The sequence below is a fragment of the Oncorhynchus keta genome, unplaced genomic scaffold (genome assembly GCF_023373465.1).
Source record: "Oncorhynchus keta strain PuntledgeMale-10-30-2019 unplaced genomic scaffold, Oket_V2 Un_contig_18036_pilon_pilon, whole genome shotgun sequence".
Taxonomy (NCBI): domain Eukaryota; kingdom Metazoa; phylum Chordata; class Actinopteri; order Salmoniformes; family Salmonidae; genus Oncorhynchus; species Oncorhynchus keta.
The window spans coordinates 13576-38751 of NW_026280711.1; the positions used below are offsets into that span (position 1 = coordinate 13576).

The following is a 25176-nucleotide window of genomic DNA, read 5'->3' on the forward strand; positions in this document are numbered from 1 at the left end:
GAAAAGGGGAGGGGAAGGCAGAGAGAGAAGAGGGAGGGAAGGCAGAGAGAGAAAAGGGGAGGGAAAGGCAGAGAGAGTAAAGGGGAGGGAAAGGCAGAGAGAGAGAAAAGGGAGGGGAAGGCAGAGAGAGAAAAGGGAGGGGAAGGCAGAGAGAGAAAAGGAGGGAAAGGCAGAGAGAGAGAAAAGGGGAGGGAAAGGCAGAGAGAGAAAAGGGGAGGGAAAGGCAGAGAGAGAAAAGGGGAGGGAAAGGCAGAGAGAGAAAAGGGGAGGGAAAGGCAGAGAGAGAAAAGGGGAGGGGAAGGCAGAGAGAGAAAAGGGGAGGGAAAGGTAGAGAGAGAAAAGGGAGGAAAAGGCAGAGAGATGTGAAGAAAGCCTTTACATTAGGACATAACCTCCCCCAGCTCTTTCTCTCCCTCCTTTGTCCAGTTCACACAAAAAAAAGGTTCTGTTCAGAGCGATGGAATGTCACATAGAAACGTATGATGTAGATTAGATTATTCATTATCAAGTGAAAACAGAATGGGGTCAGCTCTAGGTCTTACATCCCCCTCCCATCTACGATATCGTGAACATTTCACCCCACTGAACACAGCCCTGGTCTAGGAGGGGTTAGGACAGAGTTGAGAGAAGGATGGATGGATGGATGGAGGGAGGAGTTAGGGATGCTGCTGCCGCTTCGTTGTCGTAGTAACGGGGTCTCGAGGAAGGGGGTCAGTACTCCCAGAGCGTGGCGGTCTCCAGGTCGTCGGGTTAGGACAGAGTTGAGAGAAGGATGGATGGATGGATGGAGGGAGGAGTTAGGGGATGCTGCTGCCGCTTCGTTGTCGTAACGGGGTCTCGAGGAAGGGGGTACTCCCAGTACTCCCAGAGCGTGGCGGTCTCCAGGTCGTCGGTTAGGACAGAGTTGAGAGGAAGGAGCGTGGCGGTCTATGGATGGAGGGAGATGGAGATGGAGGGAGCTGCTGCTGCGTTTCGCTGTCGTAGTAACGGGGTCTCGATGGGGTCAGTACTCCCAGAGCGTGGAGGTCTCAGGTCGTCGGGTTAGGACAGAGTTGAGAGAAGGATGGATGGATGGATGGAGGGAGGAGTTAGGGGATGCTGCTGCCGCTCGCTGTCGTAGTAACGGGGTCTCGAGGAAGGGGGTCAGTACTCCCAGAGCGTGGCGTCCCAGGTCGTCGGGTTAGACAGAGTTGAGAGAAGGATGGATGGATGGAGGGAGGAGTTAGGGATGCTGCTGCCGCTTCGTTGTCGTAGTAACGGGGTCTCGAGGAAGGGGGTCAGTACTCCCAGAGCGTGGCGGTCTCCAGGTCGTCGGGTTAGGACAGAGTTGAGAGAGGATGGATGGATGGATGGAGGGAGAGAGTTAGGATGGATGGATGCGAGTAGGGTCTCGGGAGCAGTACTCCCAAGCGTGGATGCTCAGGTCGGCGTTGGCCTTCAAGACGCCCCGCGTGGTCACCAGTCTGGGGGGAACTCAACCATGACAGATCCCAGAACTCTCAGGAGAGCGGATAGCGTACAGGGTCAACCATGATGATATGTCGAGGACAGGGGGCACCACAGGGTCAACCATGATGGATGTCTGAGGAGAGGGGGGCAACAGGGTCAACCATGATGATATGTCTGAGGAGAGGGGGGGGCAACAGGGTCAACCATGATGATATGTCTGAGGAGAGGGGGGGCAACAGGTCAACCATGATGATATGTCTGAGGAGAGGGGGGCAACAGGGTCAACCATGATGATATGTCTGAGGAGAGGGGGGCAACAGGGTCAACCATGATGATATGTCTGAGAGAGGGGGGCAACAGGGTCAACCATGATGATATGTCTGAGGAGGGGGGGCAACAGGGTCAACCATGATGATATGTCTGAGGAGAGGGGGGCAACAGGGTCAACCATGATGATATGTCTGAGGAGAGGGGGGCAAACAGGGTCAACCATGATGATATGTCTGAGGAGAGGGGGGGGGGCAACAGGTTCAACCATGATGATATGTCTGAGGAGAGGGGGGGCAACAGGTTCAACCATGATGATATGTCTGAGGAGAGGGGGGGCAACAGGTTCAACCATGATGATATGTCTGAGGAGAGGGGGGCGTTTACAACAGGTTCAACCATGATGATATGTCTGAGGAGAGGGGGGGGCAACAGGGTCAACCATGATGATATGTCTGAGGAGAGGGGGGGGGCAACAGGGTCAACCATGATGATATGTCTGAGGAGAGGGGGGCGCAACAGGTTCAACCATGATGATATGTCTGAGGAGAGGGGGCGTTTACAACAGGTTCAACCATGATGATATGTCTGAGGAGAGGGGGGGCGCAACAGGTTCAACCATGATGATATGTCTGAGGAGAGGGGTTTACAACAGGTTCAACCATGATGATATGTCTGAGGAGAGGGGGCGTTTACAACAGGTTCAACCATGATGATATGTCTGAGGAGAGGGGGGCGTTTACAACAGGTTCAACCATGATGATATGTCTGAGGAGAGGGGGGGGTTTACAACAGGTTCAACCATGATGATATGTCTGAGGAGAGGGGGGCAACAGGTTCAACCATGATGATATGTCTGAGGAGAGGGGGCGTTTACAACAGGTTCAACCATGATGATATGTCTGAGGAGAGGGGGGCGTTTACAACAGGTTCAACCATGATGATATGTCTGAGGAGAGGGGCGTTTACAACAGGTTCAACCATGATGATATGTCTGAGGAGAGGGGGGCGTTTACAACAGGTTCAACCATGATGATATGTCTGAGGAGAGGGGGGGCGTTTACAACAGGTTCAACCATGATGATATGTCTGAGGAGAGGGGGGCGTTTACAACAGGTTCAACCATGATGATATGTCTGAGGAGAGGGGGGCAACAGGTTCAACCATGATGATATGTCTGAGGAGAGGGGGGCGTTTACAACAGGTTCAACCATGATGATATGTCTGAGGAGAGGGGGGCGTTTACAACAGGTTCAACCATGATGATATGTCTGAGGAGAGGGGGGTTACAACAGGGTCAACCATGATGATATGTCTGAGGAGAGGGGGGGTTTACAACAGGGTCAACCATGATGATATGTCTGAGAGAGGGGGCGTTTACAACAGGTTCAACCATGATGATATGTCTGAGGAGAGGGGGGGGGCGTTTACAACAGGTTCAACCATGATGATATGTCTGAGGAGAGGGGGGGGGGTTTACAACAGGTTCAACCATGATGATATGTCTGAGGAGAGGGGGGGGCGTTTACAACAGGTTCAACCATGATGATATGTCTGAGGAGAGGGGGGCGTTTACAACAGGTTCAACCATGATGATATGTCTGAGGAGAGGGGGGGCAACAGGTTCAACCATGATGATATGTCTGAGGGGGGGGGGGCGTTTACAACAGGTTCAACCATGATGATATGTCTGAGGAGAGGGGGGTTTACAACAGGTTCAACCATGATGATATGTCTGAGGAGAGGGGGGCGTTTACAACAGGTTCAACCATGATGATATGTCTGAGGAGAGGGGGGTTTACAACAGGTTCAACCATGATGATATGTCTGAGGAGAGGGGGGGTTTACAACAGGTTCAACCATGATGATATGTCTGAGGAGAGGGGGGCGTTTACAACAGGTTCAACCATGATGATATGTCTGAGGAGAGGGGGGGCGTTTACAACAGGTTCAACCATGATGATATGTCTGAGGAGAGGGGGGCGTTTACAACAGGTTCAACCATGATGATATGTCTGAGGAGAGGGGGGGTTTACAACAGGTTCAACCATGATGATATGTCTGAGGAGAGGGGGGCGTTTACAACAGGTTCAACCATGATGATATGTCTGAGGAGAGGGGGGCGTTTACAACAGGTTCAACCATGATGATATGTCTGAGGAGAGGGGGGCGTTTACAACAGGTTCAACCATGATGATATGTCTGAGGAGAGGGGGGGTTTACAACAGGTTCAACCATGATGATATGTCTGAGGAGAGGGGGGCGTTTACAACAGGTTCAACCATGATGATATGTCTGAGGAGAGGGGGGCGTTTACAACAGGTTCAACCATGATGATATGTCTGAGGAGAGGGGGCGTTTACAACAGGTTCAACCATGATGATATGTCTGAGGAGAGGGGGGCGTTTACAACAGGTTCAACCATGATGATATGTCTGAGGAGAGGGGGGCGTTTACAACAGGTTCAACCATGATGATATGTCTGAGGAGAGGGGGGCGTTTACAACAGGTTCAACCATGATGATATGTCTGAGGAGAGGGGGGTTACAACAGGTTCAACCATGATGATATGTCTGAGGAGAGGGGGGGTTACAACAGGTTCAACCATGATGATATGTCTGAGGAGAGAGGGGGCGTTTACAACAGGTTCAACCATGATGATATGTCTGAGGAGAGGGGGCGTTTACAACAGGTTCAACCATGATGATATGTCTGAGGAGGGGGGGCAACAGGGTCAACCATGATGATATGTCTGAGGAGAGGGGGCGTTTACAACAGGTTCAACCATGATGATATGTCTGAGGAGGGGGGGGGTTTACAACAGGGTCAACCATGATGATATGTCTGAGGAGAGGGGGGGGGGTTTACAACAGGTTCAACCATGATGATATGTCTGAGGAGAGGGGGGGGGCGTTTACAACAGGTTCAACCATGATGATATGTCTGAGGAGAGGGGGCGTTACAACAGGTTCAACCATGATGATATGTCTGAGGAGAGAGGGGGGGTTTACAACAGGTTCAACCATGATGATATGTCTGAGGAGAGGGGGGGCGTTAAGGGCAACAGGTTCAACCATGATGATATGTCTGAGGAGAGGGGGGCGTTTACAACAGGTTCAACCATGATGATATGTCTGAGGAGAGAGGGGGGCGTTTACAACAGGTTCAACCATGATGATATGTCTGAGGAGAGGGGGGCGTTTACAACAGGTTCAACCATGATGATATGTCTGAGGAGAGGGGGGGGCGTTTACAACAGGTTCAACCATGATGATATGTCTGAGGAGAGGGGGCGTTTACAACAGGTTCAACCATGATGATATGTCTGAGGAGAGGGGGGCGTTTACAACAGGTTCAACCATGATGATATGTCTGAGGAGAGGGGGGGGGTTTACAACAGGTTCAACCATGATGATATGTCTGAGGAGAGGGGGGGGCGTTTACAACAGGTTCAACCATGATGATATGTCTGAGGAGAGGGGGGGGTTTACAACAGGTTCAACCATGATGATATGTCTGAGGAGAGGGGAGGGGGGGTTTACAACAGGTTCAACCATGATGATATGTCTGAGGAGAGGGGGGTTTACAACAGGTTCAACCATGATGATATGTCTGAGGAGAGGGGGGCGTTTACAACAGGTTCAACCATGATGATATGTCTGAGGAGAGGGGGGCGTTTACAACAGGTTCAACCATGATGATATGTCTGAGGAGAGGGGCGTTTACAACAGGTTCAACCATGATGATATGTCTGAGGAGAGGGGGGTTTACAACAGGTTCAACCATGATGATATGTCTGAGGAGAGGGGGGGGCAACAGGTTCAACCATGATGATATGTCTGAGGAGAGGGGGGGGGTTTACAACAGGTTCAACCATGATGATATGTCTGAGGAGAGGGGGGGGTTTACAACAGGTTCAACCATGATGATATGTCTGAGGAGGGGGGGGTTTACAACAGGTTCAACCATGATGATATGTCTGAGGAGAGGGGGGTTTACAACAGGTTCAACCATGATGAACAGGGTCAACCATGATGATATGTCTGAGGAGAGGGGGCAACAGGGTCAACCATGATGATATGTCTGAGGAGACAAGTTCAACCATGATGATACGTCTGAGGAGAGGGGGTGTTTGCAACAGGTTCAACCATGATGATATGTCTGAGGAGAGGGGGGCGTTTATAACCCAGGACTCGTCTTAATCTGTGTCCTGAGACATGATTTATAACCCAGGACGAGCCTTAATCTGTGTCCTGGAGACATGATTTATAACCCAGGACGAGTCTTAATCTGTGTCCTGGAGACATGATTTATAACCCAGGACGAGCCTTAATCTGTGTCCTGGAGACATGATTTATAACTCATCTGAGCTGTCAGACTCTACACCGTCCCCTGGAAAGGGCAGGTTAACTGCTCGTTGGCCTGAGGAGGCTCCTCTAGTTAATCTGATTTGACAGACTACACCGTCCCCTGGAAAGGGCAGGTTAACTGCTCGTTGTCATGAGGCTCCTCTAGTTCATCTGAAAGGGCAGGTTAACTGCTCGTTGTCATGAGGCTCCTCTAGTTCATCTGAAAGGGCAGGTTAACTGCTCATTGTCATGAGGAGGCTCCTCTAGTTCATCTGAAAGGGCAGGTTAACTGCTCATTGTCATGAGGAGGCTCCTCTAGTTCATCTGAAAGGGCAGGTTAACTGCTCATTGTCATGAGGAGGCTCCTCTAGTTCATCTGAAAGGCAGGTTAACTGCTCGTTGTCATGAGGCTCCTCTAGTTCATCTGAAAGGGCAGGTTAACTGCTCGTTGTCATGAGGCTCCTCTAGTTCATCTGAAAGGGCAGGTTAACTGCTCATTGTCATGAGGAGGCTCCTCTAGTTCATCTGAAAGGGCAGGTTAACTGCTCATTGTCATGAGGAGGCTCCTCTAGTTCATCTGAAAGGGCAGGTTAACTGCTCATTGTCATGAGGAGGCTCCTCTAGTTCATCTGAGCTGTCAGAATCTACACGAGGAGTGTGTTCACCAACCCTGTAAACTGTACGTCCCCTCTCTGAAGGTCAGGGTAAAGTAGTGTGTGTGTGTGTGTACTAACCCTGTAAACTGTACGTCCCCTCTCTGAATGTCAGGGTAAAGTAGTGTGTGTGTGTGTGTGTGAGTACTAACCCTGTAAACTGTACGTCCCCTCTCTGAAGGTCGGGGTAAAGTAGTTGTGTGTGTGTGTGTGAGTACTAACCCTGTAAACTGTACGTCCCCTCTCTGAAGGTCGGGGTAAAGTAGTGTGTGTGTGTGTACTAACCCTGTAAACTGTACGTCCCCTCTCTGAATGTCAGGGTAAAGTAGTCGTAGGAGGAACGGTTGGAGTCCAGGGTTCCTGTGACATGATTTACGACACCCGATGAAACCGTGTTCCCCACGGAGGACAATGATTGGACGGTTAATCAGCTTCATCAGGAACTCCTCCGACTCACCTGGAGGGACAAACACACATATTACCCATGTCGCCAAAGACCAAAGAAAGCCTTACATAAAAGGTCAAAGGTTATACCCTCATAGCCTGGGGACACCCAGAGCCTGACACTCCAAAATATTTATTTGAGAGGTTCCACGATGTTATAAAGGGCTTAGCAAGAAAAAAAAACTGATCCAAAAAAAGGACTAATTCAACCTGGAAAATAGTTGTATGATCCTTGAACCAAGTCATCTGGAACAGGGGAGACTAGGGACCTTAGGACTAGGAGTCTGGTATGACCCTTGAAACCAAGTCATCTGGAACAGGTCCTGGAGACTGAGTTTATAACCCAGGAAACCAAGTCATCTGGAACAGGGACTGACTAGGAGTTGGTATGACCCTTGAACCAAGTCATCTGGAACAGGGAGGGACTGACTAGGAGTTGGCATGACCCTTGAACCAAGTCATCTGGAACAGGGAGAGACTAGGAGTTGGTATGAACCCTTGAACCAAGTCATCTGGAACAGGGACTGACTAGGAGTTGGTATGACCCTGTGAACCAAGTCATCTGGAACAGGTCAGGGTACTAGGAGTTGGTATGACCCTTGAACCAAGTCATCTGGAACAGGGAGGTGCCTGTGAGGAGTTGGTATGACCCTGTGAACCAAGTCATCTGGAACAGGGGGCCTGACTAGGAGTTGGTATGACCCTTGAACCAAGTCATCTGGAACAGGGAGGGACTGACGAGGAGTTGGTATGGAGTGAACCAAGTCATCTGGAACAGGGACTGACTAGGAGTTGGTGTTCCCCTTGAACCAAGTCATCTGGAACAGGGAGGGACTGACGAGGAGTTGGTGTGACCCTTGAACCAAGTCATCTGGAACAGGGACTGACTAGGAGTTGGTGTGACCCTTGAACCAAGTCATCTGGAACAGGGAGGGACTGACTAGGAGTTGGTATGACCCTTGAACCAAGTCATCTGGAACAGGGAGGGACTGACTAGGAGTTGGTATGACCCTTGAACCAAGTCATCTGGAACAGGGAGAGACTAGGAGGGGATGACCCTGAACCAAGTCATCTGGAACAGGGGACTGACTAGGAGTTGGTATGACCCGTGAACCAAGTCATCTGGAACAGGGAGGGACTGACTAGGAGTTGGTCTTGACACCTTGAACCAAGTCATCTGGAACAGGGATGTTCAAAGTTGGTTTTCTCTTGAACCAAGTCATCTGGAACAGGGACTGACTAGGAGTTCAAAAATGACTAATTGAACCAAGTCATCTGGTATGAAACAGACTAGGGTTGGTATGACCCGGAACAGAATCATCTGGACAGGGAGACACTAGGAGTTGGTATGACCCTTGAACCAAGTCATCTGGAACAGGGACTGACTAGGAGTTGGTATGACCCTGGAACAGGGAGAGACTAGATTTCATCTGGAACAGGGAGAGACTAGGAGTTGGTATGACCCTTGAACCAAGTCATCTGGAACAGGGAGGGACTGACTAGGAGTTGGTATGACCCTTGAACCAAGTCATCTGGAACAGGGAGAGACTAGGAGTTGGTATGACCCTTGAACCAAGTCATCTGGAACAGGGACTGACTAGGAGTTGGTATGACCCGTGAACCAAGTCATCTGGAACAGGGAGGGCCTGACTAGGAGTTGGTATGACCCTTGAACCAAGTCATCTGGAACAGGGAGGGCCTGACGAGGAGTTGGTATGACCTGTGAACCAAGTCATCTGGAACAGGGAGGGACTGACTAGGAGTTGGTGTGACCCTTGAACCAAGTCATCTGGAACAGGGAGGGACTGACGAGGAGTTGGTGTGACCCTTGAACCAAGTCATCTGGAACAGGGACTGACGAGGAGTTGGTATGACCCGTGAACCAAGTCATCTGGAACAGGAGAGAGAATAGGAGTTGGTATGACCCGTGAACCAAGTCATCTGGAACAGGGAGGGACTGACTAGGAGTTGGTATGACCCTTGAACCAAGTCATCTGGAACAGGGAGAGACTAGGAGTTGGTATGACCCTTGAACCAAGTCATCTGGAACAGGGACTGACTAGGAGTTGGTATGACTCTTGAACCAAGTCATCTGGAACAGGGACTGACTAGGAGTTGGTATGACCCTTGAACCAAGTCATCTGGAACAGGGAGAGACTAGGAGTTGGTATGACCCTTGAACCAAGTCATCTGGAACAGGGAGGGACTGACTATGAGTTGGTATGACCCTTGAACCAAGTCATCTGGAACAGGGAGACTGACTAGGAGTTGGTGTGACCCTTGAACCAAGTCATCTGGAACAGGGGGACTGACTAGGAGTTGGTGTGACCCTTGAACCAAGTCATCTGGAACAGGGAGAGCCTGACTAGGAGTTGGTATGACCCTTGAACCAAGTCATCTGGAACAGGGAGAGCCTGACGAGGAGTTGGTATGACCCTTGAACCAAGTCATCTAGAACAGGGAGATACTGACTAGGAGTTGGTATGACCCGTGAACCAAGTCATCTGGAACAGGGAGAGACTAGGAGTTGGTATGACCCTTGAACCAAGTCATCTGGAACAGGGAGAGACTGACTAGGAGTTGGTATGACCCTTGAACCAAGTCATCTGGAACAGGGGACTGACTAGGAGTTGGTGTGACCCTTGAACCAAGTCATCTGGAACAGGGAGGGACTGACTAGGAGTTGGTATGACCCTTGAACCAAGTCATCTGGAACAGGGAGGGGACTAGGAGTTGGTATGACCCTTGAACCAAGTCATTTGGAACAGGGAGGGACTAGGAGTTGGTATGACCCTTGAACCAAGTCATCTGGAACAGGGAGGGACTGACTAGGAGTTGGTATGACCCTTGAACCAAGTCATCTGGAACAGGGGACTGACTAGGAGTTGGTATGACCCTTGAACCAAGTCATCTGGAACAGGGAGAGACTGACTAGGAGTTGGTGTGACCCTTGAACCAAGTCATCTGGAACAGGGAGAGACAAGGAGTTGGTGTGACCCTTGAACCAAGTCATCTGGAACAGGGACTGACTAGGAGTTGGTATGACCCTTGAACCAAGTCATCTGCATACTGAACACCCTGTTGGGTTGCTCTTTACAACCCAAAGGCTGTTTTCACACTGACCGGCAACGTCGATGGTAGCGGCTAGCTGGCCGTTCTTCTTGGCTGCGACGTATTTCCCGTTGGCGGCACGGAGAGTCAGCTTCTTACCACAGTACTCCATGTCAAAGTAGCAGTTGGCAGTCCTGCAACACACACACACACAAATATAATTCTCAACAGGGTAGAACATTGTAATAACATCTATTATTGGAGCCACCCCTTTATGGAGCAGTGAAGCCGACGGCTAACAGCCGACACGCCGCAACAGCCGACACGCCGCCGACGGCTAACAGCCGACACGCCGCGCAGCCGACGGCGGCTAACAGCCGACACGCCGCAGCTATAACAGTGTGTGCTAACAGTGTGTGTGTGTGTGTGTGTGTGTGTGTGTGATTACTTAGTGGAGGCGGTACACTGTAGTCCTCCAGAAGAGGTGAGGGTCCAGTACTTCCGGCGGTCCGGAAAGCACACTTCCTGTTCTCACGACTCATCTCCACCTGGAACACTTCCTGGTCTCCCTCCTCGTCCTGATTGGCTGACAGGTCCATGCCTGGGCGGGGCCAAGAGGAGAGCAGGGTTAGAGACTGACAGAGGGTCAGGAACGAGCAGAAACGCACTACAGATTTGAACAAAACATTAAACACCTCCCTGATATTGAGTTGCAGCCCCCTTTGGCCCTCAGAACTGCCCTAATTAGTCGGGGCATGAACTCTACAAGGTGTCGAAAGTTTCCCAAATGTTGACTCCAACCCCGCAACACTACAGCCCGCCACACTACAGCCCGCCACACTACAGCCCGCCACACTACAGCCCGCCACACTACAGCCCGCCACACTACAGCCCGCCACATACTGTCTGGTCAGGTTCAGCATCAGAGTTGGGATTAGAGTATGTCCTACAGCTGTGCATACACATCTAAACACACAGCTGCCAGGCTACACAGACCCCTGCCAGGGTTTAATCCCCCATGGAATTATGGGTGATAAAGCAGTTAGGAGGACACAGCCAGAGGACTGAAAGACCAACAGAGCCCGGTCCGCCCCGTCCGGCGACAGAGAGCCATCAAGGACAACAACCCCTGAACCACTGCCTGTTCACCCCGCTATCATCCAGAAGGCGAGGTCAGTACAGGTGCATCAAAGCTGGGACCGAGAGACTGAAAAACAGCTTCTATCTCAGCCATCAGACTGTTAAATAGCCGACCTCCACCCAGTACCCTGCTCTGAACTTAGTCACCGTCACTAACCAGCTATCCAGTACCCTGCTCTGACTTAGTCACCGTCACTAACCAGCTATCACCCAGTACCCCTCTGAACTTAGTCACCGTCACTAACCAGCTATCACCCAGTACCCTGCTCTGAACTTAGTCACCGTCACTAACCAGCTATCACCCAGTACCCTGCTCTGAACTTAGTCACCGTCTCTAACCAGCTATCACCCAGTACCCTGCTCTGAACTAGTCACCGTCACTAACCAGCTATCACCCAGTAGTACCCTGTTAACTTAGTCACCGTCACTAACCCTATCACCCAGTACCCTGCCCTGATGACGGAGCGAGACGGTGCGCTAGTCAAACAGTCATGTGTTTGTGTTTGTCTTGCACAGCACTGACCCAACATGAACTGTAGTTAGACTCTCTAGTCATGTGTTTGTCTTAATTATTTAAATCAAACCGTGTCCTTAAAGCATCAGACATGCTCTGTATATATAGTGGATGTGATTAAAACACAAAAAATACAACTTCCTGACTGTGAGGTAGACAACATGGTCTCCAAAACAACTTCCTGACTGGGAGGGGACAACATGGGCTCCTAAACAACTTCCTGACTGAGAGGTAGACAACATGGGCTCTAAAACAACTTCCTGACTGTGAGGTAGACAACATGGGCTCCTAAAACAACTTCCTGACTGGGAGGTAGACAACATGGGCTCCTAAAACAACTTCCTGACTGTGAGGTAGACAACATGGGCTCCTAAAACAACTTCCTGACTGTGAGGTAGACAACATGGGCTCTAAAACAACTTCCTGACTGAGGTAGACAACATGGGCTCCTAAAACAACTTCCTGACTGTGGGTAGACAACATGGGCTCCTAAAACAACTTCCTGACTGGGAGGTAGACAACATGGGCTCCTAAAACAACTTCCTGACTGTGAGGTAGACAACATGGGCTCCTAAAACAACTTCCTGACTGTGAGGTAGACAACATGGGCTCCTAAAACAACTTCCTGACTGTGAGGTAGACAACATGGGCTCCTAAAACAACTTCCTGACTGTGAGGTAGACAACATGGGCTCCTAAAACAACTTCCTGACTGTGAGGTAGACAACATGGGCTCCTAAAACAACTTCCTGACTGTGAGGTAGACAACATGGGCTCCTAAAACAACTTCCTGACACAGAGGTAGACAACATGGGCTCCTAAAACAACTTCCTGACTGTGAGGTAGACAACATGGGCTCCTAAAACAACTTCCTGACTGAGGTAGACAACATGGGCTCCTAAAACAACTTCCTGACTGTGAGGTAGACAACATGGGCTCCTAAAACAACTTCCTGACTGTGAGGTAGACAACATGGGCTCCTAAAACAACTTCCTGACTGAGGTAGACAACATGGGCTCTTAAAACAACTTCCTGACTGAGGTAGACAACATGGGCTGGGCTCCTAAAACAACTTCCTGACTGAGGTAGACAACATGGGCTCCTAAAACAACTTCCTGACTGTGAGGTAGACAACATGGGCTCTTAAAACAACTTCCTGACTGAGGTAGACAACATGGGCTCCTAAAACAACTTCCTGACTGAGATCCATGAAGAAGACAACTTCCTGACAAGACATGGGTTGTGTTCACACCAGAGATTAGTCACGACCAGACAGCGTCCTGGTTCCCTCTCTGGATCACACACACACTTCACTGACACACACACACACACACACACACACACACACACACACACACACACCAGAGATGTAGTCACAACCAGACAGCGTCCTGGTTCCCTCTCTGGATCACACACACACACCAGAGATGTAGTCACGACCAGACAGCGTCCTGGTTCCCTCTCTGGATCACACACACCACACACACACACACCAGAGATGTAGTCACGACCAGACAGCGTCCTGGTTCCCTCTCTGGATCACACACACACACACCAGAGATGTAGTCACAACCAGACAGCGTCCTGGTTCCCTCTCTGGATCACACACACACCAGAGATGTAGTCACGACCAGACAGCGTCCTGGTTCCCTCTCTGGATCACACACACACCAGAGATGTAGTCACGACCAGACAGCGTCCTGGTTCCCTCTCTGGATCACACACACACCAGAGATGTAGTCACAACCAGACAGCGTCCTGGTTCCCTCTCTGGATCACACACACGATATGTAGTCACGACCAGACAGCGTCCTGGTTCCCCTCTGGATCACACACACACACACACACACACAGACAGCGTCCTGGTTCCCACACTGGATCACACACAGAGATGTAGTCACACCAGACAGCGTCCTGGTTCCCTCTCTGGATCACACACACACCAGAGATGTAGTCACGACCAGACAGCGTCCTGGTTCCCTCTCTGGATCACACACACCACACACACACACACACACACACACACCAGAGATGTAGTCACGACCAGACAGCGTCCTGGTTCCCTCTCTGGATCACATCAGTCACACCAGACGCGTCCAGGTTCCCTCTCTGGATCACACACACACCAGAGATGTAGTCACGACCAGACAGCGTCCTGGTTCCCTCTCTGGATCACACACCACAGCCCACCCAAAGACAGTGATGTCTGGTGTTGACCAGACAGCGTCCTGGTTCCCTCTCTGGATCACACACACACCAGAGATGTAGTCGCCACCAGACAGCGTCCTGGTTCCCTCTCTGGATCACACACACCAGAGATGTAGTCACGACCAGACAAAAGCGTCCCTGGTTCCCTCTCTGGATCACACACACACACACACACACACACCACACACACACACACCAGAGATGTAGTCACTGTTCCAGACAGCGTCTGGTTCCCTCTCTGGATCACACACACTCAGAGATGTAGTCACGACCAGACAGCGTCCAGTGTGTTGCAGTCCCTCCCTCAGCATGAATCCAGACAAACACCAGCACTGCAGTTGCTACTAGAGAGGAATCTGCAGTTGCCCCCCACCCCTTGCCCGGCCCCCTCCCCCCAGCCCGGCCCAAAGACAGTGTGTGTGTTGAGAGTGAGTGTGTGGTTAGGAACATCATCAGCAAACTACTGCAGGATCACTGGGGCAGAATAGCTACGGAATAACTGTTCAGGCAGGCAGGGTGTCAGGTCGGTTTCTCAGCCAGACACAAAATGGAGCCTCTCCTCCTCTCAGGCTCTCCCTCCTCCACATCTCTCCCTCCATTTAGTCCTGTTCTAGAAGGTTGTGTTGATCCTACCTTGCCTGGTTAGGATCTAGTCCTGTTCTAGAATGTTGTGTTGGTCCTACCTTGCCTGGTTAGGTTCTAGTCCTGTTCTGGTCCTTGCCTGGGTAGGTTCTAGTCCTGTTCTAGAAGGTTGTGTTGGTCCTACCTTGCCTGGTTAGGTTCTAGTCCTGTTCTAGAAGGTTGTGTTGTTCCTACATCACCTGGTTAGGTTCTAGTCCTGTTCTAGAAGGTTGTGTTGGTCCCGGTTGTTCTAGTCCTGTTCTAGAAGGTTGTGTTGTTCCTACCTTGCCTGGTTAGGTTCTAGTACTGTTCTAGAAGGTGTGTTGGTCCATTGCCTGGTTAGGTTCTAGTCCTGTTCTAGAAGGTTGTGTTGGTCCTACCTTGCCTGGAGGTTAGGTTCTAGTACTGTTCTAGAAGGTTGTGTTGGTCCTACCTTGCCTGGTTAGGTTCTAGTCCTGTTCTAGAAGGTTGTGTTGGTCCTACTGGTTAGGTTCTAGTCCTGTTCTAGAAGGTTGTGTTGGTCCTACCTTGCCTGGTTAGGTTCTAGTACTGTTCTAGAAGGTTGTGTTGGTCCTACATCACCTGGTTAGGTTCTAGTCCTGTTCTAGAAGGTTGTGTTGGTCCTACCTTGCCTAGGTTAGGTTCTAGAAGGTTGTGTTGGTCCTACCTTGCCTGGTTAGGTTCTAGTCCTGTTCTAGAAGGTTGTGTTGGTCCTACCTGCCTGGTTAGGTTCTAGTCCTGTTCTAGAAGGTTGTGCTGGTCCTACCTTGCCTGGTTAGGTTCTAGTCCTGTTCTAGAAGGTTGTGTTGGTCCTACCTTGCCTGGTTAGGTTCTAGAAGGTTGTGTTGGTCCTACCTTGCCTGGTTAGGTTCTGTGTTGGTTCCTGTTTAGAAGGTTGTGTTGGTCCTACCTTGCCTGGTTAGGTTCTAGTCCTGTTCTAGAAGGTTGTGTTGGTCCTACCTTGCCTGGTTAGGTTCTAGTCCTGTTCTAGAAGGTTGTGGTCCTACCTTGCCTGGTTAGGTTCTAGTACTGTTCTAGAAGGTTGTGTTGGTCCTACCTTGCCTGGTTAGGTTCTAGTCCTGTTCTAGAAGGTTGTGTTGGTCCTACCTTGCCTGGTTAGGTTCTAGAAGGTTGTGTTGGTCCTACCTTGCCTGGTTAGGTTCTAGTCCTGTTCTAGAAGGTTGTGTTGGTCCTACCTTGCCTGGTTAGGTTCTAGAAGGTTGTGCTGGTCCTACCTCGCCTGGTTAGGTTCTAGTCCTGTTCTAGAAGGTTGTGTTGGTCCTACCTTGCCTGGTTAGGTTCTAGTCCTGTTCTAGAAGGTTGTGTTGGTCCTACCTTGCCTGGTTAGGTTCTAGAAGGTTGTGTTGGTCCTAGTCCCCTAGAAGGTTGTGTTGGTCCTACCTTGCCTGGTTAGGAACTCCTAGTCCTGTTCTAGAAGGTTGTGTTGGTCCTACCTTGCCTGGTTAGGTTCTAGTCCTGTTCTAGAAGGTTGTGTTGGTCCTACCTGCCTGGTTAGGTTCTAGTACTGTTCTAGAAGGTCCTACCTTGCCTGGTGGAGACGTTCCTCTCGTTGCGGCGGTGAGAACCACCTGAGGGTGACTCTGCTCCAGAGAGAACATCTCGTCCTTCCCCTGGTCACACTGAAGATCTTCCCGCTCTTCATGGTCCGGTGTTAGGGGCCCGACGGCGCCAGGTAGCGCCGGAACAATCCCCTGAATGCCACCATTTGCCGGAGCGGAACTCCAGCGTGTATCCGGTGGTCTTGTCCTGAGCTCCGCCTCCAGGCTGCCGTCATTCTTCAGGTAGCGGTTGTCAGACGTCTGCAGGTGGTAGCGTTGGTCTCTGGAACACCAGGGTGATGGAGTCCACACCCCACGGGACGTCGAGTCGATGGAGACCTCGTCCACCTTGGAGGACAGGTGGGGTAACGCTTCCTGGTCACACTGAAGATGTTCACCTGGAAGGAGAGGTCAGAGGTCAGGTGTTAGGGGGGGGTGTTACCTGAGGATGCATGGCAATGAATGCCCCATTTAGAGGAGAGGTTAGAGGTCAGGTGTTATAGGGGGGTGTAGGTGTGTTACCTGAGGATGCATGGCAATGTGAATGCCCCATTTAGAGGAGAGGTTAGAGGTCAGGTGTTATAGGGGGTGTAGGTGTGTTACCTGAGGATGCATGGCAATGTGAATGCCCCATTTAGAGGAGAGGTTAGAGGTCAGGTGTTGGGGAGTGGGGTGTTACCTGAGGATGCATGGCAATGTGAATGCCCCATTTAGAGAGGTTAGAGGTCAGGTGTTATAGGGGGGTGTAGGTGTGTTACCTGGATGCATGGCAATGTGAATGCCCCATTTAGAGGAGAGGTTAGAGGTCAGGTGTTATAGGGGGGGTGTAGGTGTGTTACCTGAGGATGCATGGCAATGTGAATGCCCCATTTAGAGGAGAGGTTAGAGGTCAGGTGTTGGGGGGGGGTGTAGGTGTGTTACCTGAGGGTGCATGGCAATGTGAATGCCCCATTTAGGAAGGTTAGAGGTCAGGTGTTGGGGGGGTGTAGGTGTGTTACCTGAGGATGCATGGCAATGTGAATGCCCCATTTAGAGAGAGGTTAGAGGTCAGGTGTTAGGGGGTGTAGGTGTGTTACCTGAGGGTGCATGGCAATGTGAATGCCCCATTTAGAGGAGAGGTTAGAGGTCAGGTGTTAGAGGGGGGGGGTGTTACCTGAGGGTGCATGGCAATGTGAATGCCCCATTTAGAGGAGAGGTTAGAGGTCAGGTGTTAGGGGGGGGTGTTACCTGAGGATGCATGGCAATGTGAATGCCCCATTTAGAGGAGAGGTTAGAGGTCAGGTGTTGGGGGGGTGTGTTACCTGAGGGTGCATGGCAATGTGAATGCCCCATTTAGAGTTAGGAGAGGTGTTGGGGGGGGGGGGGTTACCTGAGGATGCATGGCAAGGTGTTAGGGGGGGTGCTGGGGGGGTGTGTTACCTGAGGGTGCATGGCAATGTGAATGCCCCATTTAGAGGAGAGGTTAGAGGTCAGGTGTTGGGGGGGGAGGGTGTTACCTGAGGATGCATGGCAATGTGAATGCCCCATTTAGAGGAGAGGTTAGAGGTCAGGTGTTGGGGGGGTGTAGGTGTGTTACCTGAGGTGCATGGCAATGTGAATGCCCCATTTAGAGCCAGGTTAGAGGTCAGGTGTTGGGGGGGGGTGTTACCTGAGGATGCATGGCAATGTGAATGCCCCATTTAGACACACTAGAGGTCAGGTGTTTGGGGGGGTAGGGTGTTACCTGAGGGTGCATGGCAATGTGAACACTCCATTTTTCAGCCACTGATGCAGTCTGGGAGAGAAACCAGACATTAGTCCACACACACTACAGTCCACACACACACACTACAGTCCACACACACACGCTACAGTCCACACACACACACTACAGTCCACACACTACAGTCCACACACACACACACACACACACTACAGTCCACACACACACACAGTCCACACACACTACAGTCCACACACACACACTACAGTCCACACACACTACAGTCCACACACACACACACAGTCCACACACAGCACGTTACAGTCCACACACACACTACAGTCCACACACACTACAGTACACACACCACACGCTACAGTCACACACACACACTACAGTCCACACACACACACACACGCTACAGTCCCACACACACACACACACGCTACAGTCCACACACACGCTACAGTCACACACACGCTACAGTCACACACACACGCTACAGTCCACACACACGCTACAGTCCACACACACACACGCTACAGTCCACACCACACACGCTACAGTCCACACACACACACGCTACAGTCCACACACACACACACGCTACAGTCCACACACACACGCTACAGTCCACACACACACGCTACAGTCCACACACACACACTACAGTCCACACACACTACAGTCCACACACACACAGTCCACACACACTACACACCACACACACTACAGTCCACACACACACACACACTACAGTCCACACACACTACAGTCACACACACACACACAGTCCACACACACTACAGTCCCCCCACACACACACACACACTACAGTCCCCACACACACACACACTACAGTCCCCCACACACACACACACTACAGTCCCCACACACACACACACTACAGTCCACACACACACACACTACAGTCCACACACACACACTACAGTCCACACACACACACTACAGTCTACACACACACACACGCTACAGTCCACACACACACACGCTACAGTCCACACACGCTACAGTCCACACACACACACGCTACAGTCCACACACACACACGCTACAGTCCACACGCTACAGTCCACACACACACACGCTACAGTCCACACACACACACGCTACAGTCCACACACACACACACACGCTACAGTCCACACACACACACACACGCTACAGTCCACACACACACACACACGCTACAGTCCACACACGCTACAGTCCACACACACACACACACGCTACAGTCCACACACACGCTACAGTCCACACACACACGCTACAGTCCACACACACGCACAGTCACACACACACACACACGCTACAGTCCACACACACGCTACAGTCCACACACACACACACACGCTACAGTCCACACACACACACACGCTACAGTCCACACACACTACAGTCCACACACACACACACTACAGTCCACACACACACACAGTCCACACACACACACTACAGTCCACACACGCTACAGTCCCACACACGCTACAGTCCACACACGCACAGTCCACACACACGCTACAGTCCACACACACACGCTACAGTCCACACACACACGCTACAGTCCACACACACACACACACACGCTACAGTCCACACACACACACACACGCTAGTCCACACACACACACACTACAGTCCACACACACACACACACACGCTACAGTCACACACACACACGCTACAGTCCACACACACACACACACACGCTACAGTCCACACACACACACGCTACAGTCCACACACACACGCTACAGTCCACACACACACACACACGCTACAGTCCACACACCACACACACACGCTACAGTCCACACACACACACACGCTACAGTCCACACACACACACACTACAGTCCACACACACACGCTACAGTCACACACACACACACACACGCTACAGTCACACACACGCACACACACGCTACAGTCCCACACACACACACACGCTACAGTCCACACACACACACGCTACAGTCCACACACACACGCTACAGTCCACACACACACACGCTACAGTCCACACACACACACGCTACAGTCCACACACACGCTACAGTCCCACACCACACGTTACAGTCCCACACACACGCTACAGTCCACACACACACGCTCTACAGTCCACACACACACACTCTACAGTCCACACACACACTCTCTACAGTCCACACACACACTCTACAGTCCACACACACATGCTCTACAGTCCCACACACACTCTACAGTCCACACACACTCTACAGTCCACACACACGCTCTACAGTCCACACACACACTCTACAGTCCACACACACACACACACACACTACAGTCCACACACACACACGCTACAGTCCACACACACACACGCTACAGTCCACACACACGCTACAGTCCACACACACGCTACAGTCCACACACACGCTACAGTCCAGTCCACACACACGCTACAGTCCACACACACACACGCTACAGCGCTACAGTCCACACACACACACGCTACAGTCCACACACACACACACGCTACAGTCACACACACACACACGCTACAGCTGCACACACACACACGCTACAGTCCACACACACACACGCTACAGTCCACACACACACACGCTACAGTCCACACACACGCACGCTACAGTCCACACACACGCACGCTACAGTCCACACACACGCACGCTACAGTCCACACACACGCACGCTACAGTCCACACACACGCACGCTACAGTCCACACACACACACGCTACAGTCCACACACACACACACGCTACAGTCCACACACACACACACTCTACAGTCCACACACACACACACGCTACAGTCCACACACACACACACACACACCTACAGTCCACACACACACACACACACACGCTACAGTCCACACACACACACGCTACAGTCCACACACACACACGCTACAGTCCACACACGTGTGTTATTACGTGTGTTATTATAAACGAATGTTATTTAACATCTAGAGAAAGCCAGTTGATGAATATTCATCAGCTCATCATGGAGTTTAAAACGCACCTACCTGGGCAAAGCAGCTGATCCTGTCCTCTGTGCCTCCCAGGTATCTGCCATGGACCTCTGACTGCAGAGAAACACAGTAGAATATACATCACACACACTACAACCCTCCTGACAGACAATACCACACACACACACACACACACACACACACACACACACACACAACCCTCCACACAGACAATACCTCCACACACACACACACACACACACACACACAACCCTCCTGACAGACAACACCCACACACACACACACACACACACACACAACACTACTGACAGACAATACCCTCCACACACACACATACACACATCACACACCTTAGCCTACAACCCTCCTGACAGACAATACCCTCCACACACACACACACACACATCACACTACAACCCTCCTGACAGACAATACCCTCCACACACACACACACATCACACACACTACAATCCTCCTGACAGACACCCTCCACACACACACACACACACATACATAGCCTACAACCCTCCTGGACAAACACATCACACCTAGCCTACACTGACACACACACACACACACAGCCTACAACACAAACAATACCCTCCACACACATTCACACCTTAGCCTACAACCCTCCTGACAAACAATACCTACCACACACACAGTAGGTAGTCAGTGGTGACAACAGTAGGCGTTGGTAGTCAGCAGTGGCCTAGTGGTTAGAGCGTTGGACTAGTAACCAGCAGGTACTAGTAACCAGCAGGTAGTCTAGTGGTTAGAGCGTTGGACTAGTAACCAGCAGGTAGCCTAGTGGTTAGAGAGTTGGACTAGTAACCAGCAGGTAGACTAGTGGTTAGAGCGTTGGACTAGTAACCAGCAGGTAGCCTAGTGGTTAGAGAGTTGGACTAGTAACCAGCAGGTAGACTAGTGGTTAGAGCGTTGGACTAGTAACCAGCAGGTAGCCTAGTGGTTAGAGCGTTGGACTAGTAACCAGCAGGTAGCCTAGTGGTTAGAGCGTTGGACTAGTAACCAGCAGGTAGCCTAGTGGTTGCGTTGGACTAGAGCAGGTAGCCTAGTGGTTAGAGCGTTGGACTAGTAACCAGCAGGTAGCCTAGTGGTTAGAGCGTTGGACTAGTAACCAGCAGGTAGCCTAGTGGTTAGAGTGTTGGACTAGTAACCAGCAGGTAGCCTAGTGGTTAGAGCGTTGGACTAGTAACCAGCAGGTAGCCTAGTGGTTAGAGCGTTGGTTAACCAGCAGGACCAAGTAACCAGCAGGTAGCCTAGTGGTTAGAGCGTTGGACTAGTAACCAGCAGGTAGCCTAGTGGTTAGAGTGTTGGACTAGTAACCAGCAGGTAGCCTAGTGGTTAGAGTGTTGGACTAGTAACCAGCAGGTAGCTTAGTGGTTAGAGCAGGTAGCCTGGTGGTTAGGCGTTGGAGTAACCAGCAGGTAGCCTAGTGGTTAGAGCGTTGGACAAGTAACCAGCAGGTAGCCAGTGGTTAGGGCGTTGGACTAGTAACCAGCAGGTAGCCTAGTGGTTAGGCGTTGGACAAGTAACCAGCAGGTAGCCTAGTGGTTAGAGTGTTGGACTAGTAACCAGCAGGTAGCCTAGTGGTTAGAGCGTTGGACTAGTAACCAGCAGGTAGCCTAGTGGTTAGAGCGTTGGACTAGTAACCAGCAGGTAGCCTAGTGGTTAGAGCGTTGGACAAGTAACCAGCAGGTAGCCTAGTGGTTAGAGCGTTGGACTAGTAACCAGCAGGTAGCCTAGTGGTTAGAGCGTTGGACTAGTAACCAGCAGGGAGCCTAGTGGTTAGAGTGTTGGACTAGTAACCAGCAGGTAGCCTAGTGGTTAGAGTGTTGGACTAGTAACCAGCAGGTAGCTTAGTGGTTAGAGCAGGTAGCCTGGTGGTTAGAGCGTTGGACTAGTAACCAGCTGGTAGCCTAGTGGTTAGAGCATTGGACAAGTAACCAGCAGGTAGCCTAGTGGTTAGAGCGTTGGACTAGTAACCAGCAGGTAGCCTAGTGGTTAGAGCATTGGACTAGTAACCAGCAGGTAGCCTAGTGGTTAGAGCATTGGACTAGTAACCAGCAGGTAGCCTAGTGGTTAGAGCATTGGACTAGTAACCAGCAGGTAGCCTAGTGGTTAGAGCGTTGGACTAGTAACCAGCAGGAGCCTAGTGGTTAGAGTGTTGGACTAGTAACCAGCAGGTAGCCTAGTGGTTAGAGTGTTGGACTAGTAACCAGCAGGTAGCCTAGTGGTTAGAGCGTTGGACTAGTAACCAGCAGGTAGCCTAGTGGTTAGAGCGTTGGACTAGTAACCAGCAGGTAGCCTAGTGGTTAGAGCGTTGGACTAGTAACCAGCAGGTAGCCTAGTGGTTAGAGCGTTGGACTAGTAACCAGCAGGTAGCCTAGTGGTTAGAGCGTTGGACTAGTAACCAGCAGGTAGCCTAGTGGTTAGAGCGTTGGACTAGTAACCAGCAGGTAGCCTAGTGGTTAGAGTGTTGGACTAGTAACCAGCAGGTAGCCTAGTGGTTAGAGCGTTGGACTAGTAACCAGCAGGTAGCCTAGTGGTTAGAGCGTTGGACTAGTAACCAAAAGGTTTAAAGATTGAATCCCCGAGCTGACAAGGTAAAAATCTGTTGTTCTGCCCCTGAACAAGGCAGTTAACCCAATGTTCCCCGGTAGGCCGTCATAGTAAATAGGAATTTGTTCTTAACTGACTTGCCTAGTTAAATAAAAGGTTAAATAAAAAATAAATGTCCTAAACCCATTTTAAAAAAGGCGTCGAGAAATGCAGGCTACCGTTTATTAATGAATCAATATTTCTTGCTGATATGAAAGATACATTCCTTATGTTCCTCAAACAATACCGCAACCGATCCGTGTTCATGTAAAGTAACGGGCTCCCGAGTGGCGCAGCGGTCTAAGGCATCTTCGGGGCTTGAGGCGTCACTACAAACATCCTGGTTCGATTCTTCGGCTGTATCACATAAAAAACGGCGGTGTTTGGGAGTCCCATAGGGCGGCGCACAATTGTCCCAGCGGTCGTTCGGGTTTTTAACCGATGAAAGCCATCAATGTAAATAAGAATTTGTTTTTAACTGACTTACCTAGTTAAATAAGAGGTTACATTTTTTTAAACGTTTAGAGAAAGCGTCCGGGCTCTTAAACACCACCAGTGAGAAGATACTATCGTGGGGTGACAATACAAAGGCAAGTCTCTCTCTCGTGCTTTTCATTTCACACCCAAACATCCTCCCTCATCCTACCTGCAGAGACCATCTCCCATCGTCGTGAGCCGTGATGATGAACCGGGTCTCGGGTCCAGAACTCTCACTATCCCCGGTAACGTTCCGTCTTTATCCGCCGCTATGTACCGACCCAGATGCGACTTGAGACAGAACACATTACCGGTCGCCTCTTCCCCGCTCTGCTCCAGAGTCCAAATCTGCTTCTTCTTCAAGCTCGTGGCCGACGCGTTGATTTTAAAACCGAACGTTTCTGCGGTTAGGTATTTATTCCCACAGTTGATCAAACCGAACTGGATCTGAAGCATATCGCTTGTCCCGTTACTTGCTCCGTTACTACACATGATCAATCAATCTCCTCTCGGTTCCAACCGGTTCGGGTCAGAGTGTATCGGTGTGTGTTTTTCTGATCAACGAGGATTCGGTGGTTCCCGACGGATGCACTCTGTTCCTCCGCCTCGCGTGTTTCTCTTTGTTTGGGAAGTGTCTGAGAGGAGGAGGAGGAAAAAGGGAGAATACGGTGTGTCGGTATGAGAGCGCGCAGTTTCTCTGTGCTCGGCCACAGCATGCGCTCCGCGCCCCAGCTGCAGTATTTATAGTGATTGGTGACGACAGACCTCAGGTCACTCCCCCATCTGGATAGAACTCCGGATGCATCTCAACCGTATTAGGCTAGTGGCCTTTTCCTCCTCTCCTCTCCTCTCCTCTCCTCTCCTCCCTCTCCTCTCCTCTCCCTCCTCTCCTCTCCTCTCCCTCCTCTCCCTCTCCTCTCCTCTCCTCTCTCCTCTCTGGATAGAACTCAGGATACTCAACCGTATAGGCTAGTGGCCTTCTCCTCTCCTCTCCTCTCCTCTCCTCTCTATCTCCTCTCAGTCTCCCTATCTATTCTACAGTATCTATCTATTCTACAGTATCTATCTATTCTACAGTATCTATCTATCTATTCTACAGTATCTATCTATTCTAC

General features: G+C 50.9%; 1 long non-coding RNA gene and 1 pseudogene across 9 annotated transcripts; one reads left to right on the forward strand and one right to left on the reverse strand.

Moving 5' to 3' along the window:
* Positions 1 to 6998: 6998 nt before the first annotated feature.
* On the reverse strand, positions 6999 to 24790 carry LOC127919996 (fascin-like; annotated as a pseudogene).
* On the forward strand, positions 21745 to 23993 carry LOC127919995 (uncharacterized). 9 transcript variants are annotated; one of them, XR_008104686.1, is made up of 4 exons: positions 21745 to 21998; positions 22030 to 22146; positions 22682 to 22798; positions 23209 to 23993. It is a non-coding gene; the product is annotated as an uncharacterized LOC127919995 (long non-coding RNA). The 9 variants fall into 9 exon arrangements; XR_008104689.1 differs by having other exon boundaries at positions 21745 to 21959; XR_008104688.1 differs by lacking the exon at positions 22030 to 22146.
* Positions 24791 to 25176: the final 386 nt, after the last annotated feature.